The sequence below is a fragment of the Rissa tridactyla genome, chromosome 1 (genome assembly GCF_028500815.1).
Source record: "Rissa tridactyla isolate bRisTri1 chromosome 1, bRisTri1.patW.cur.20221130, whole genome shotgun sequence".
Lineage (NCBI taxonomy): Eukaryota > Metazoa > Chordata > Aves > Charadriiformes > Laridae > Rissa > Rissa tridactyla.
In genome coordinates, this window is record NC_071466.1 from 98,325,911 (window position 1) to 98,343,761 (window position 17,851).

The 17,851-nt window shown below is 42.5% G+C and overlaps 1 protein-coding gene across 1 annotated transcript in view; it reads left to right on the forward strand.

Moving 5' to 3' along the window:
- The first annotated feature begins 1,240 nt into the window (after positions 1–1,240).
- Positions 1,241–17,851, forward strand: part of LOC128904262 (myelin-oligodendrocyte glycoprotein-like) — a 35,203-nt gene continuing 18,592 nt past the window's right edge. Inside the window, exon 1 of the mRNA XM_054188342.1 lies at positions 1,241–1,401. The gene's annotated coding sequence lies outside the window, so the exon portion shown is untranslated. The remainder of the gene's footprint in view (positions 1,402–17,851) is intronic.

Genomic DNA, 17,851 nt, shown 5'->3' on the forward strand with positions numbered 1-17,851 from the left:
ATTGAGACTTACTCTAAAGTTTAAGCAATTTTTTTTTTGTATATGAGTGTTACATATTGATATTTAAATTTATCCAGTGTGATTAAGTAGCTAGAGGAGGAGTTGAGATGAGTGACAACAGTGTTTGGAATACTAATTATTTTAAATCAATTGGTATGCCTTTTATGGCACGTTTATATAATGAAAAGTTCAACACTAACAGTACATTATAGGTGTGTACACAAACACACCTCTTAAAATAAAGGGAGATGTCAGAAGGATTAAATTCAATGCAAGACACACGAACCAGAAACTGGTAGTTTAAAGACAAGAGTTGAACAGAAGCCACCTAATATATTTTTCCACTTATGATGTGCGAGTGCTGAATTGTGCAATTATGCAAATCTGTGCAACAAAACTTCAGTGAAGCAATGGCCATGCTAGCAAATGCCCATAGAAAGAAAACTTAAATTCCTTTATGAAGTGATATAGCAAGGCATGCCAGGCACCCACACCCAAGTAGACATTTCAGCAAGACGCAAGCAAGGAGAAAGAGAAAGGCTTCTACCACGGCTGTCTGAAAACATAAGGGGTAAAACGTTGCTCAGTACCTGTGCATCAAAAGCGGAGAGTCAGAGAAACAGCAGTGCTTGACTGCAGAGCAAACAAGAGACAGAGCTTTTTTGACAGTGTAGAGTTTGGAAAGGTATGCTTAGAAACTGCAAGTGGTAGCTCCTGTGTTCAGGTGAATAGGATGCTAAATACATGAATGTCAGTTAAAACTAACTGTAAGAAGAGATATTTTTGGGTTGTGTGTGTGTTGGTTTTTTGTTTTGGTTTTTTTTTTTTGTTTTATTGGTTTTTGTTTGGGTTTTTTGTTTGTTTGTTTTTTAATTATTGTCTTTTCCCAAAGGAAAGAACCAAGCAAAGTCTAAAGTGCCTGTTTGAGCTAACAGGCAAGAGTTGTTTCAGAAGCGTTACCAAAATCCTTATTCTGAACATCTTCAAGTGGCACATTCATGCAAAAAAAAATGCTTCCTGACAGGGACATATGTTTTATTAGACAAAAGGTAGCTATTTCTCCTAGAAAGCACTGCAATACCAGAACGTTGCATTAAACTGCATAAGCAGCTAAAGCTTGGGAAAAGCTGAAAAGTGAAATATTGAATGTTCCTGAGCTTTTACTATTGGTAAAGCGGTAGCTAGCAAGTCCTTACGTCAGCTGAGCATGCTACAGTGAGTGCCGTCAATAATTCCTTTTCTAATTCCTCAGCTAGTCAAGAAACGTAGCCCTTGACATCCGAGTCATTGCTCCACATCCTGCCCTGCTTCAGCACTTCCTCATTCAAGGCAGAGGCTCCTCGCAGCAGCAGGTCTTGGATCTCAGCACATTCAGACAAGATACTGAGAGATTCCACATTGGTAAGTAAATGATTAAGGTTTCTGTCCTGTACTAGAAAGTGCTAAAACTACAGTATCTGGGCTATGTCTTTTTAGCTAAGGTCTTTTACAATTGCTTCAAATGATGTGGACATGGGAAAAAATGAAAAAGAAACAATCTTTGTTTTAGTTTGGTTTTGGTTTTTTTTTTTTTTTCTTTGTCATAAGTGGCAGTTTGCTGGAGAGGAAAAATACAGATTGAGGGATTTTCCCAGTTAAAACGTTTCGGATCTGTAACTGCTGACTGGCAGCTGGGGTGCACTTAAACTGCAAAATGAGAAGTGAGGCTGAGGCTGCCATAAAACAAGAGGCAGCTTTCACCTGACACCCTGGAAGGTATCTCCAGCTAATTTACTCACCAAATACAGTTTTGCCTTTATTCCTGCTCTTTATCCTTTTGCTTTTCTTTAGTCATTAAACTGACACACTGAGAGAAGTGACTGAACAGGGAGTTTCAGTTTAGTGAAGTTCAGAGAATGAACACTAGGCTGAAAATGAAGCCTCAGCTGAGTAAGAGAAAAGGCTCAGGCAAAACATTCAGCACACTCGTCACACCAAAACCGAAACCCTCCATAACTCTGCAGGTTCTGAATGGTCACTGTTTACAAACTGACAGGGTGTAACAGCAGCTAAAAGCCCCCATGAGAGGAAGGTAAGGAGTCCCATTATACTGAGCAGCGCACGCACAATCACAAAGTCAGCGCTGCACAAAACTCGAGGTCTCAGTTTGCAGCTAGAGAAGGAATCAAGTGCAAGAGCGAAAAGATAATAAAGAGGGCAAGCAACCGCACAGGAGGATTTACCCAAGTTGTGAGTCACCGTGGTTTCTGTGACAAGTGTTTGCAGATTTTGAAAAAAAAGGATAACAAGATATTGTTGCACAAGCACATTTCAGACAAACTTGTTGCCTTCGAGTTTTAATGGCAGGTCTATATTAGATGAAGAAAAAAAGAAAAACACCACACACAACAACAGATGTACATACCAGTCCATTTAAAACAATTTTTCCATTTTAAAATCTATTTTTATTCTTGATAACTTTTCCCTTCTTCAGGAGGAACAGTACCCACCAAGGTAATGCAGGAAGGGAGGACAGTAGAAGAGAGTCACCTTGGAAAAAGTACAAAGCAACTGATGTCACAAAGCCCAGTTTCTCATACCTCTATGCAAACTTAGAATTCAGGCCCCTCAAGAGCCAGCTCATACCAGACAATTTTGCCTTTTGAAGACTAAATTGACAGAAGTATTTCACCAGTTGACTAAAACTGAATCCTGAGTAAGCAGTGAAACTACACAGCTATACATTTCAGTTCTCATGAAATCAAAAAGCTTGCTATTGTTTTAAGTTTAACTCAACAATACAAGTGTAAGCATCATAAAGGTAGAGATGAGCACAGATTTTTCCTTATAGAGAAATTAAGTAGTTATTTCTAGAAAGGGAGAAGAGATGGTAGAAAGTTTTCATCTCCAAGCCCTCCTCTTGTAATGCACACCATTTACCAAGATGAGCACTACAAAAAAGAAGTCTTCAATTTGCAGTCTCCAGTTATGAAAGTCCTAAAATAAGATTGCATTGACTGTATACTACATCCAAGAGATTGATCTTTTGGTGCAAGTCACCACTTCTTGACGTTTTTTCTGCCAGAAAAGCCATTCAGGTGAGGGAGGCTGGAAGAACATTTTACACTTCAAAAGAAATATCCTGTATATTATTAAAAAAAAAAAAACAGAAGAAAAAACTACACACAACAGTGCAGTGAACTCTTTAGGGGGGTGGTTGGCTTTTTCCTACCTTGTCATTGTAGGTAGCATCTACAGCTTACTGCTAGCACAAAATAGACGTGGACTTGTTGGAGGTGGTCCACAAAAATGGTCAGTGGGCTAGAACACCTCTCCTGTTAAGAAAGGCTGAGGTAGTTGGGGCTGTTCAGCCTGGAGAAGAGAAGGCTCCAGGGAGACCTTTTAGCAGCCTTCCAGTACTTAAAGGGGCTTTAAGAAAGATGAGGAACAACTTTTTAGTAGGGGCTGTGGTGACAGGACAAGGGACAATGGTTTTAAACTGAAAGAGGGTAGATTTAGATTGGACATAAGAAAGAAATTCTTTACTCTGAGGGTGGTGAGACAGTGGAACAGGTTGCCCAGAGAAGTTGTGGATGCCCCATCCCTGGAAGTGTTCAAGGTCAGGTTGGATGGGGCTTTAAGCAACGTGGTCTACTGGAAGGTGTCCCTGCCCATGGCAGGGGGGTTGGACTAGATGATCTTTAACGTCCCTTACAACTCATTTATGCTTTTATGGTTAGTATTTAAGAATCCTTTGAAAAAATTGAGCTGGTTTCTCTCTCTCTCACACCCCCAGCTACATTCCTTTTCTGAACTGTGTTACAGCCTTCCCTCCCACTCAGGGTGAGGAGTCTATAGAGCCAACCACTCCTGTGGAATCTGAGCATTCCTAAACATACACAGAAGGTGGCAGTCCAGTCCAGGTGGCAAGACATCACAGGAACATGTCAATAGCCAGAGCTTTGTTTCAACAGGTGAGAGAAAGGAGGAGAGGGAAAAAGCCTCTGAACAATGAGATACTTTTCTGCCGTAGTCCATTAAATACACGTACACACACTTATTCGGTGAAATATCTCATTGAACACTGACAATTTTCAGAGGCATGCAGGGATACGTTGCAGATGTACCTGCAGACAGATTTTTCAGAGCAGCCTAAGCCCTGGGGAGTTCCAGTCATTGATTTCAGTTCACATCTGCCTATGTGTCTTTAAAATGGCACCTCAGCACCTTCAGGCACATCTTAAGCGTATGGCAAGGCATGGTGCAGAGGTGCCTGTGCTAACAAGGTCTGGAAAAGTTCCACTGCCTCTGTGTAGTGTTGCACTGGCACGAATTCCCTGTGTTGATGGGGAGTTACTAGTTGCAGCTTCTCATCATGCTCACAGGGCTGTGCTGCTCTTGGCCCAGGAGAGGAGCTCAGATCAGGCTGCGTGGGCACCCTGGGCTGCTCAGCCCTGGCCCGAGGCATCCATACCACCTATGGTGGATAGGAGAGGCATAGCAGAACTCACACTGGCTCGGGTTTTTAACTGTGTTTATTGCTCAGGGGGTAGAAACGAGAGGTTGGTTTTGATGGTGGAGTTTTTGGTTTCGTTTATATATTTTTAAGTTTTCCTTTTCCTTCCTGCTCACCTAGAGCACTGAACAAATAAAACTATAGCCGTCTTCAGCATCACTAAAAGGAATCTCCATTTTATGCCAGTAGCAAATTCCAGATTTGGTTGTTCTCTCAGCTGCCTTTTCCTCTATTGTCCCTGTATTTTCTTTTTTCTAAACTCTGATTCCAACCACCAGACTTTTCTACCAGTCCATCCTATGCTAGTTGCTGAAGTCATCTGTAACAGAATAAAATAAATTGCTGGTACTAGGACAGTTTCTTCAAGGAGGTACCCAATAAGACTGAAGGAAGAAAGTGCGTAGCCCTTAGTCATTATCTGTTGCAAGATGCCTGCTGAGTAAGGGAGGAGGGGTAAAGAAAGTTAAGAAACAAAAAACACAAATTAGAGAAATTATAATATATTCTAGAATATATACAAGTCCTTAAATGCAGAGGTCTCCATTTCCCTGCCAGCCCCCAGGAATGCAGACTGTTCAGAACAAGTCTGCCTCCCCAGCACATAAATACGTAGCTAGCCCAAGGACTCCAAGCTAGACAGTTTCCGGGCATGGAAGACTGACTTTGTGCATGTTAAACTATGTGACTTCTTACAAGGGATGTGACCACACTCTAAGTTCAGTTAAGATTTCCTAACATCCCAGAGCCATCTGTCTTAAAGCCGTACTTTTCTTTTTAATCATCCATCTGTGGGTTACCACTGTTTGGTTTTGTTTTTAAAGCAACCACAGGAAAAAAATTCCCTCAAGGCACAGCAGAAAAGCTCAACTCACCACAGCTTTTCTGGTTACAACATAGCAGCACCTTTGGCAATAGATACTGCTTTAGTTCAGGCACCATCTCAGAGCATCCACTTCCTTGCAGGTGTGCGTGAGGGACACCCTTGAACCCATGTTGTCAGCCTCCTGCCTTGCTAAGCTTAGCGCATAAACTCCAGCAAGCGCTGCCTGTATATGATTTGCTTTACCACATCCTCTGGACCCTTTACTCTTAGCGTCAGTGAAGGTGACTCGATGATGCGCTTTCACAGACAGAGGCTCACTCTGTTAGCGGATAGGACAACACCCAAGCAAGACTTCAAGAGCTGTAAAATGTCATTTGCACATATCTACAAAGGTGTCAAGAGCTAACACCAAAACCTACAACCGCAGGATCCATATAACAATTTGCCCCTGGAAAGCAGAATTATTCAACGCACACAGGCAGCCAGCCCACTACTGAGCAGCAGGCATTAAGGCAGCGTAACAGTAAGAGCACTCAGTAGCATCCCAAAAGAGGGCACCTGCAGTGGCTGAAACCACAGGACTCTGTGTCATTTGCAAGGATTGGTTTCAAGTATTTTAGCTTTGGTTGCCGCAGTTTACCAAAGTTTCACTCCAAACTGACTTTTGTTCTATAAGAGAATGGTGGTGACTGGAGTAATTTAGCTTTTGCTTGGCGTAGTTCAAGAGTGTAACTATAACGAAGAGCGGGGATGATGAGAGAACTAGCAAATTATTCATCTAGAGAACACTAAATTGTAGAAATAATTTTAAAAATCAAACAACTAGTTTTACATGCAGGTATTTTCCTCTCACACCTCCTTGTGCCTACATTATTATGCAGTTTTCTGTATTATTTTATTTCACTTACAATTTCCTTGCAAGAGTGATGGAAAGACTAGGTGCAATGCGATTAAGGAGACTGCCATTTGCTTAATTTTTTTCCCCCTTCAGTTTATTCATGAAGTTAGTTAGTTGTAGAGTCCAAATGTATTTCTCAACTAAGTGCATTTGAAGTATAGTCTCTTCACCTCTGGCTTCCCAGATGTCATTTCCTACCATCCAAGTTTCCTTATGTTCTACGTTGCCACGTGCTTAATTTCTGAACCAGAACTTTGTTTTTGTAAAAGCAAACTTGCTTTCAGCTTCTTTCTCAGTAGCCTTGCCAGAGCAAGGTCAGCTGTCACCCGCAGTTAGAGAGCCATCTGAGCTAGAGCCAAGCAGATCCCTGCCATCATTTCTGAAGAGATTATTATTTTATTTTGACATCAGCGAAGAGAATAGCATCCAGAACTCCCTACATTTCCCTTGCTGAGGCAGCCCAGCTTAAAACTTGGTTGTTCTTTTTAAAGAGTAGGTTTACGCAGCCTATGAGGAGTTGCTGCATTTTGCCTTCTGCAACATTGCATTTGTGCAAAGCCACTATTGTGTACATCTGCAGACTCAGCATGTTTCAGCTACCCGGCTTTGGAGGAGATGGCATTATCTTTTTCTTCCCTCTTATAGCATCCAAAACACACTTATTTTGCAGTTACTGTCTCTTGCAGTTACCATGAACTCTTATTTCCCGGAAGGTGACAATTTCCTCTTACCCAAATGCACTGCGCTACCCAGAGAAGGGCATAGCTCGCAAATAGTTATGACGAAGGAAATCTGCCCAATAGCCACATTCTTCCCTTCCACTCACCAGAAATACGCATTTAGGACTTCCAGAAGAGGTGGGGAGGGAGAAGATGCCCAGGAGCATTTGTGAAATCCAAGAGGCAGATGACAACAGGGAGTGTCACCACTTTTCCAGCTCTACCACATATCCAGCAAGGGCCGTTCCACGGTCAAGTCACTCCCATGCACTCCTCACTCAGTCACCCATAGCAATGCTTCTGTCTACTCAGGCTGCAAGCTAAGTTTTCCTTGCAGCTGGCAGAATTGCAGCTAGTTAGCAGTGCTGCAGAGTTTGGCACAGGCTGACCCCACTCTGACCGCTGCCTACACCAACTCCTGCCCTGCCACACACTGCCCATCTGTTAGCAAAATACACAGCGGTGGCTTAAAAGCTGACTCAGACATATGCACATCCTGCAGCAACTGCATTGGAGTAATACTTCCAAGAGATTTTTTGAAAGCAGAGCGTGATACTATAGGAATTTGAGGCCCCTTCATGTTAGGATCTATAGAGTATAAGCTATTAGATCTTCTGTCATCTCCTATAGCAAAATTTATATTCTTTTACAGAATGATTTTTTTGTTTGAGATGAGGAAGGAATCTTTCCTGACAAGAAAGATTGCAACAATATGCAGTTGAGAGGATGGGACTGAAAAGTCCCTGGGGTACCCACGTTGTGCTGCACCTCTTGTATTTTCCAAGTCCTCTGCTTGGAGAGAGGGAAGAAGAAAAAATTTAAAAATTTTGAGGCTAAAAGGTTTCCCTGGAAAGATCTCCTCTGCCAGACAGGCTAGGAAATAGCCAAGCTAGAGAGTCAGGGGCCAGCATTTCATCTGTGACTAAAACTCATACAAGTCCCTATAATATATCACTCATTTCAGTACCTCCTCCCTCATTTCTTCATTCCTCACAGAGAAATGAAGCAGAAGAGTGTGTTCATTTATACTAGAGTGCTGTCATCCACCCAATATGTATACTTGGGGGAAACCCAACTTGATAAACAACTCCTGGGTCCACAGTTAAGGTCCATTAAGGCCAAAGAGAGAAGCAGCACCTTGCTGAGCACGGGGTCCTATTATGGCACCAGGATGTGGCTACACTACAGTCTAGATGAAGCCTTAATAGCCTCAAATCAAAATACCTAATTAAAGAGCTAGCAGGGTTGTATGGGAAGTCTGGCTGGGGGATCTTTGAATTTCCTCATGGGAAACTTCTGTCCTCAAAGATTATCTATCCTCCACACAATGAGTTTCACCCTTTGAGTACCTCACTACAGCTGCAAGTTTCATGGTGGTCATGGTATGAAGCCTTCTGCATATTGCTTTCAGAGATGCAGCTGAACACCTTGATTCAGATGTAAAGTGACATGCACAATCTGATATATGTCAGGGCAACTCTGCTGACTTGACACGGTTGGCAGTATGTCCCTACCTCACCCCAACTACAGATCTATTCCATGCTTCAGAGTAAGGTAGAGAAAGATCTAAGTTAGCATAGCCTTTATTAAAATGCAGTTTTGTTGTCTTGGGTCCCATTTTCCCTTACTTTTCTTCTGTGTTGAGAGAGGAATAAACAAGTTTCTACCCAGGAATAGTCCTTGTGTCATCTCCAAGGGGTGTAAAAATGCTATTTCAGCTCCAATCCTCCTTGCATTTGCAGCCCATGGTACCAGAGATTTTTTGGTGGAGCAGCTGTAAGAAACAAGGCACAGCTGAGGTAACACAAGTCACGGCTAAGATCACCATCAGCTCACTGCCAGCAAGGTGCAGATCAGAAACACCCTGTGGCTTACCCTGCTTCGGCCAGGGCAAGTATTTCATCTCTGGTGGCCCCAATGCCTGGGGAGGGGGGTGGTGGCAAGGCTGCAAAGCTAATCCTCAGACATTTTGCCTACCCTGAACATCTGCTTAGAAATAGGGTTGCTTCAGTCCCGAAAACCTCTGTGTTCCACTTCAGAGCTGCTCTAAGGAGTTCGCTGTCCCTCTCCAGCAGCCACCTCAACTTCATCTCCCAAATGACTGTTTACAGCGTGAATGAAGGATTATGAAAGACCAACATGTAGCACTCCTAGGACTGTTTATTTAGATGACTGAAGTAAAGAGTGCTGCAGTCAGCTCTGAGGTCCTCAAAGTCTGAGGCCTTGTAAGATACATAACTAATGAGGCTCTTCAAATCCCTTCTGGTAAGTAGGACAGGGATATAAGGGCTTTGAACTGCAGGCATGAGATCAGCATGTTAACATCTAGAGAAGATTTCCATGAGTGGTCAGAGGAAGTGGTTCAAAACTAGGCCACTTAAAGTTTACATACTTTGAGTGCTTTCTATGAAGGATTTCTCCCTTGTGTTCAGCTCAGAAGCTTCTGCTTTGCTTAACAGTTATCAGTTAGAGCACAGTACAAATCACACTTAATAATTGCTAGTTCAGTCTCCACAAACATGTCAGCAAGGGGAGGAAGAAAAAAAAAGCTTGTTCCATTACGCATTCTCACAATCAGACATTTGTGTCTACAAAAAGGGCAGCCATAATGTTTAAATGCCATTTAATAGTGATTTAAAGATCCAAACAAAATATTCTGTTTGCCTGCATTATAACGAGTCCTCAAGATGGTTGGCAGCTGCCAGTAAACTAAATACAATGCCACATTGAATCAATCGGCTCTTTGTACTTTCCTGTCTGAGGATATCACATCCCTTCCCCTGTAAGGGTTAGGTATGCAGTAGGTTGCACAGCAAGTCCCGTTAAGCACTCTTCTCCCCGCTTCCCCAACGGAAATTACAAGATGCAGTTTGGTTAAGCAGTAGGTAATCTCCACATTCCCATCATCTAAGACCAATCAACTTAAGTTCCCGGTGAATGTATCAGCTTTTTTACTAATAAGCAAATACAAATAGGAGAAGGAGTCCTGTCTTTCTAAGTCTAAGTTTCTGTATAGTTTTGACTCCAAGCTTAGTCATTTTTGAGGCCCCAAGTCTTGTCATACATTACCACAAATACTCAGAACTCAGGCTTTGGCCACCTCCAAAAGATGGGGTTTTCATGACGCGTTAGCGGCAAGAGAGGATGTGGATTCAGGCAGCCCAGCTGTAGGAAGCCAGGGTGGCTCAGGAAGCACATCTCTTCCCAGCAGCAATAGGAAGACTTGCTGAGTTGCTACGTCTATCAAGACTAAAAGGAAGGGGTATATTACAGTGACAAAAATCCTCCTGATTACAGCTTTATTAGACATCTCCCTAGAAGTGTCTACTTCCCTAGAATGTGATGGCAAAGCAGAAAGTCAATTGTTTACTTTAGCAGGAACAGCTGTGCATTTGATAACATTGTGTTTTAGGAGAGTTTGACTGTATCAGAAAAGCACTCATAAGTACTTTGAGACATGCGAGACTGGACAGCCCTTCAATCCTAACAAAATATCCACAGCATACTACAAGGTGCCAGAGAACCTATCCAGATACGGTGCTACGTCTATACTCTGTGCACAGATAATACTCTTTTAAAGTATTTGGCCTATGATTTTAAGTGGATCTTCTGCAAGAACTGAATAAAGGAAAGTAGTCTTTTTTTTTTTTAAAAAAAAAAAAGCGTGTAACTGTTTTTAGTTAAAGAAACCCAAAGACAAACAATGATCTCTCACACAAAGAAACACTTACAATCCTTTCAGCTGGTATTTTACATGTCTTGCTCTAACTTATGGAAAGCAGGACTATTCACTGATGTTTACAGTTCTTGGAATGTGTATCATATGACCAGAAAGCTAAGATCTCGTCTACGATTTGGGTAAGAGATCACTTTCACCTTAAGAAATCACTCAAGCAGAGACTATCAGAAGAACTCAAGAGTAAACAGTTTTAAAGAATTATCACAACTAGGATGCTCACCATTTATGCCATGGTTCTAGGATACGTGGACAGAGAAACATTTGAGAAGACTGGCCCTGCAACTACATAGTCATAACCATCTGCTCAGTTATGGGTGGCCTCCCAAGTTATAGCAGTTCTCTGACATTCTTGGAGAAGATATCCAAGGATGCAGAGTTGTGAGGTGATATTATCAGATTTCCACTCACACACATCTTGATTTTTGATGTTGCTGGAACAATACAGTGCATCTTTCTGCCCTTTATACTCCAAGGTACATCATGTGCCCAACTAGCAGTTATCTTCTGTGCACCACACACACTTAATAGCATTTCCTAGATCAGTGGCACAGACCTAAACACTGTAATGCTCCAACCCAAGTATTTCTGGATTTCCAAAGAACAGTTATTATCTAACTGACGCAAAGGCTCATCACTTGTGCACAACTCTAGCCAAGAGCTTGAAGGGTGCCAAAACAGATGTGCCACTGCCCCCTGCTACTGTGCAGAAGAGCTTGTATCTTTGTTATGGCACTGTAGAGACTAAACCAGCTCCTCCGGCTACCCAGAGCTGCTAGATCACAACTAGTTGAGCTGCAGCCCACTCAGCCCTTGCAGAAGGAGCTGCTGGGCCTGCATCATCCTCGGGAAAAAAACCCTGATGTGATATGCCATCAGAAGGTATTTCACAGGGTGATAGTCAATGGAAGGGGAAGAGCAGGCATTAAAGGGAGATAAGTGCATGTGGTGGGAGCAGGGAGATGTCACATTAACAGGTGCTTCAGCTAGAACACTGTCGAGAATTTTCAACAGCACTAGTGAAGCTAAGTGTAGCTTTTTTGGAAAGGAGAGGGCTCAGCTACCCCTGCCACTAGAGAGCAAAGGGGAAGAGGAAGGGATGGGAAGGGGTAAAGAAAGATTGTGGTGATGGTGTCTCCATCTTCTACCAGCCTCTCCCCAAACAGCAGCTGCCGATCCTTCCACCTTGGTGGCTGCTGCTTCCTCAGACTCAAACTGCTCCTTGCAGACTGGTGCCCTTGGCAGCTGCCTCCTGTGCCTGAAGGAGGCTGCTATTTGCAGAACCGGGGGCTCAGTGGACTAGAATCCTACAAGATTTCAGATGATGTTGCTTTAGATCAGTTTATCAATTGCAAAGATGTTGGACTGTACCTATCATTCCCGAGAGGCTGATAATCTTATCCGTTCACAAAGCTTACCTCCTTAGTGGGGAAAGGTGAGGCCCAGAGACCAAACTGTAGATCAGTGCAACGCACTGCTGCATTTGCAAGCCTTATTTGGGATGTGCATTTCGCACCCTCAACTTCCAGTCTGGGGCTAGTTGAAAACATACTGTAAAGCTAAGTTTACCTAAACTTTCACAGGGGCTTTCCTATATTGAAAGTGCAGAACCGCAGAGAGGTCAGACTGATCTTTCACAGCATGAAAGCTTGTGGTTTTGCACAAGCTGCTCCTCTTTCTTTTCAAGTCATTACTTACCAACGCGCTTAGAACAGCGTAAACATGAAAGCTCCGTTCAGAATCTCTGACACTGAGAAAGGTTAAGGTCGGTGGACTGTTAACTACAGAAAAGAGATGACAGCAGCTACGCATGCACTGCTTTCCCAGTGTAGGTGTAGCCTGCCTACGTAGCCAGCAAGTTGCCTTTATAGCAGGGTTGCACAAAGTTGATCCAGAGACTCCTCACCAAGGTACTTTGTTTGGACCTTCACCACAGCCCTCAAGAGGACCCTATTGTTCACTACCAAGTGACCATCAGATGCTATTACAACACAAGACATCTGGGGAGCGTTTATAAACTTGACACCCTCTAGTTGCTTTTATACATTAATTCTCCAGCTTACTCTCAGCTATGTCCTACTTTCAAGTGACAAGCGTTATGCTCTCTGGTATTAAACGTAGTAATTGGTGAAAGGGTTACACAGCTACAATTGAAGTAAGCTCCCTTTGAGGAAGTGAGACAGTTTGCTATCAGAGTGCCATTATCACTGAACTATATCACCTTAGAAAAACAAACTAAAGACCACTTGAAAACCAGCAACTTTTAGGACTTATATCCCCCCACATAGTTCTTGGGAGCTATAATCACTTTGTGTATTGGGTTGTCATCTTTATTTATTAGTGTCGAAGACTGGCTTATCTTTTCTGCTCTCTCACAATCCAGAAAGAACAGTATCAGCCAGCTGTATGAAGACGCAATTAACAGTTCACAACCTGGTTTCTTGAGAAAAGTAAGGCTTATGTGATCAAGCCAAGTACCTGCCTAATTCCTGCCTTTTCTCCCTAACGTTTCTTGTAATCCTTTGCCACGTATTTCAAAAATAAGCAGGAAAAAAAAGAAACAACCCAGAAGAGATTATTCGCACTGTTCTAAGGCAAGAGAAAAGACAAAACCAAGATAGCCCTGTAAAGTCAGCTCTTGTGAGAGTCCAGAGAATTTATGTTAGAGAGCAAAAGCATTAACAGCAGAAGACAACATCAGAGAATCCATTCCAGAATTCATTTGCCTGTTCCATGCACTTTTGCGCAGTTTTCTTCCAGCAATTATGGAACACCAGTTGGTCTTCCCTTGACACAGACATTCTACTAGGGAATACAACCACCAACACAAAGCATTTCCAACTTGGCTGCTGGTAACTCTCTGCTGTTTGGGCATCCTTTGTAACATCACCCATATTGCTGTTATAGTAACATCAGTTGGGACTTTCTAATCTCTCTGTCCTAGTTACCTCTTTCCTTGTGTTTAAGACAAACATGAGAGTTACACTCCACAGCTCTTGCCTAAATAAGAAGAAAATAAATAAATATACCCCAAACAGACCTGAGAGTCATCTTCCAGTTCAGCCAAGTACAGCTCTCACCTAAAAATCATTCACAAGAAACTCTTGACATCCTACAGTCTCCAACAGGAAAGTCAAGACACTGAACCACTACAGAAAAAAGAAAACACACACGCACGCACACCCCACACACACACGCACAGTTAACGATAATGAAACAACTCACAGCAAGTTCCCCACATACAACTAAAGGAGAGAGCAGGCAACATGTGAAAATTAATTGTACACATAGAGCCATAGGAAGAATAGCATACTGTTGTCAGAAAAGGGTAAAGTGGAGGATGCCACCTCTTTCTTGTGCCACGGTTCTGAATAGAAAAACATCTATAGGAAGCAAACACATCTGGTCTTTCAGAGTGCTTTGAGGGAGAGGAGTTCCTTTCTTTGCTCCCAAACCCCAACCTTGCTACTTTGAAAAGAAACCAGTACCTCCCTGTGTGGTCATGATTACAGATGGGGGTAAAAAATGCAATGTTACTGCACTGCTAACAGAAAAAGCGCTTTTGCTGGTGGGACAAGAATGAGACGAGATCTGATCATGCTTACGCTACTTGAGATGGGTGCTTCAGATTGTAAAATGATTTGGCTGAACTTGATCTGAACCGAGCGTTAACCACAAAATCTGAAAGCTTTAAGAAGATTGAGAAACATTCTAGAGTAGAGGGCCTGCAGGAAGTGCTATGATCCCCACTCTTCTTTTCCTACTTACACAAACTGATTGTTCAAGATATTTCCTTTAGACAACAAATACACCCATCTCAGCTATCAAGCCAATAGTCCACAGTCCTGCAACACCTGGGCAAAAATAACTTAGGCATCTCAACACAACTCTATGTTGTAAATTGTATGTACATCCCATTAACTCTGTATGACTGTTCTCCACATGGAACAATTATTTACAGCTTAGCAAAAAAAGCATTAAGTGCTTACAGGCACTTTTAGGGCCCCCTATTTAGGACCCTATTTGTGCCTATCTCTGATGGACAAAAGTTAATTGGACATTGTCTCATGCTTGTAACACAGTCTTACAACTAGAAACTTTCTGCTCTGATACTAGAGAGTTAGGTTTTCTTAAAAGACTGTGTAGGCTTCAGTTTTGTAACTACTTTCAAAAAGCAGGGGCTGGGAAGGCCTTTCCATTGGGAGGAAGGGGGCAGGTTTAAGCCTTCAATATTTGGTAACCGTCAGCCTTATTTTTGTCACTGGTTCAAGAGTCCTTGAACCACCAGGACTTAATCTTTTTACTAGTACAAAGTATTCCGTGAGTACTTTGTACTTTTCATTGCGTAACTATGGAGAAGGCAAAGATGGGCTCCTGGAGAAGAGAACAACTCTTCTTTTTTTTTTTTTTAGTCATTTACATTCACTGCACATATCTGGTTTTCCTTGTGTAAGAAAAGGTGCCACCAGAACATGCAGGAATATCAGAGATACTTTGTCAGGACACAGCTGGTACTGGTTACATGCTGCAGATTACACTGAGGGAAAGTTGTGCTATAAACAGTTCCTCCCACCTCAAAAAGTTCTCACAAACTGCAGCTGCAGGTCTGTTTGCAACAATTAAGAGAAAACAAACCACAAATAAAACCCAGACACATTCGCTTTTGCTTTAACAGAGCAATGCTCCTAGAGAGACCAGCTCAGGCAGAGACTAGCTCCTTTTGCTTCAGTAGCTCTGACATCAGCGAGTTAATGAATAGCGGTGTTTGGCTCCAGGATTTGTTCCAGGACTATAAAGACTTTATTATGAACAGTTGTTTATAAACATGTTCAGACTACATTTTGTAGGTTAGTAGAAAAATCCAGGATGTGATTCAGGTGGTTCCTCTCGCTCAGAGGAGCTGTTGCCATAGAGTTTGTGTTCTAGGTGTCCAAACCCTCAGCAAGCTGCCTGGCACAGGGCTCGGACAGTTCAGTCTCAAGTTAACATCATTCTCTGGGAAAGAGCCAAGACAAGTTACACCGACCTTGGTTAATTTCAGTTTCTTTTTCTCCTCTCACCTGAGGAGAATCCTGAGCTTCCATTTTCAGATTTCAGATTCACTTTTCAGACTCACTTTTCCCAGTGTTTTCAAGTCCAATGCAGCAACTACAACAGCGTCGGCTACTAGTTAGCCTTATTTACCTGTGAGGCTCACCACTTTGTTGATGAATAATTAACACCTTCCTAGAGGACAATAATAAATATTTTCTGAACTTCATCTGGCTTGCTTTCTTTTCTCACCTGTCAGGAAATACGGATCCAAGTGATTATAGGGTTGCAAGACAGGGAGGAAATGTATTGTCTAGTACAGGTCTGACTGATAGAGAAAAAATAAACTGCTGTTGTATCTTAGTGGAATTGTGTATACGTATCATCCACAACATCATCTTGTCTTGGAGAAAGGTGGTTTCTACAATATGTAAGTTAAAAACAGCTAAGAGGAGAGAGGACTCACAATCCAGGAAAGCAACTGGTAGTCCTTGAGCCTGTTGCTGGCAACATTTGCCAGCAAAAATAAGCATCTGCAGGCCAGGATTTTCCCTGCTCTCACAGTATCAAGATGGAAAGTAATTTTGGAAAATGGAAATTCTCTGGCATTAGTGTGTTATACTTCCTCCTAGACAAGGCACTGAACAAAAGTAATAAAGACATTTTATTGACTATCCCACCAGCTCAAAGTACTCTCTTGAGCCTGAAATAGTTTCCCTTCTGCTTCCTAGGAAAGTCCCCCAGAATTTCCCTTTCTCCCTCTCCCATGTGACCAAGCTTTATCCACTACACAAATTTGAAAGTTCAAAAGGGAGGGAGTTTTCCTCTTTCTTTCTTTGGATTGATGACATTTATCGAGGGGGTTTTATAATCCTTGCTTGGTGTGAAAGATAACTGCTGACTGAAGACAAAAAAACACTTTTAAAATGGATATTATATTGAGCAAGACAGCTAAAGCCATCACCACAAACATCCATGAAATTATTATGCTAAACACTGACAGTTTGTCAGTTTAAAAAAAAAAGAGTTTTTTTTCATTGAAGCTTTATAATCTAAATAGCTCAATACTGCTCTTACTTTGTGTTCATCAACTCAATTATTGTCAAGTTATATCCTCCCTAAGTTTTACGGCCCTTCAGCTGCACTCTGCCAAGACACTGTACAGACGGAACAGAGAACAAAGGTAAGAGGAAATCACATTCCAAGCTTTTAGAGATTTATCAGCTGTAAGCAGCTAAAGAAATCAAAGACTGCTGAGATAACCTAGGTGCAAAGAGCCGAGGTCAGACCACGTGCCTGGTTCAGCATGTGCCAGACAGCAGGCCCTAGCTGAGGCACAGGCAAACTCTCACTTAAATCACCGAGAGCCCTGCTGAGCCAGAGGGCTGGTGCCTGGATGGAGATGGGCAGCACAAGGCAGCTGCTGCTCCTGTGATGCCCCTCCACCTGTAGGAGGCGGCGGCACCCCGCGTCACCCACCTTTTTGCCAACCACTAGCCCTGCTCTGCCCTTTCCATGATTTCTAGCAATACCCTCTTTTACCTGCCTTCCCAAGAAGCCCAGACCAGCTCTGTACATGTACCAGGGAGTCCTTGTCCCTCTGCAATGGCTTAGTAACAAAGGAAGAGTTCAAATAATCATGAAATTTCCAACACAGATGGCAAGTTGAGGTGCTTAGCCCATTCAATGATGGATCTGCAAACTCTGCAGAAATTTAATCTAGGCGGAGATATTTCAGCATAGGGATATTTATACAAGTTAACAGATTTAACAGCGTTCATTCATCCAGTCCTTCAATGAGAAAGAATTATTTCACACAGGGAACCTCTAATCTAGATTGCACAAAACCCTTTAAAGCAAATCGTAACTACAGTGGGAGGGAAAGGCCACAAGACAGGCATAGAAGACCATGGAGAAACACCTGTCAACCACACTCATAATATGCAAGAGCTTCTCATGTATTTCAATCCGTTTTGGTTCTTCTTGCGTGTATCTGGTTTATGAGTTTAGGTACTTGGGAGGACCAGAGGAATGGCAGCAAGATAACTTTATTCCACCCGTCTTCTCTCCCATGCCAGAACAGACTACAAAAGTTTCTCCTCAGCTTATGGCCAGCAAGAACTTGAAACCTCACACACTCACAGGCAGT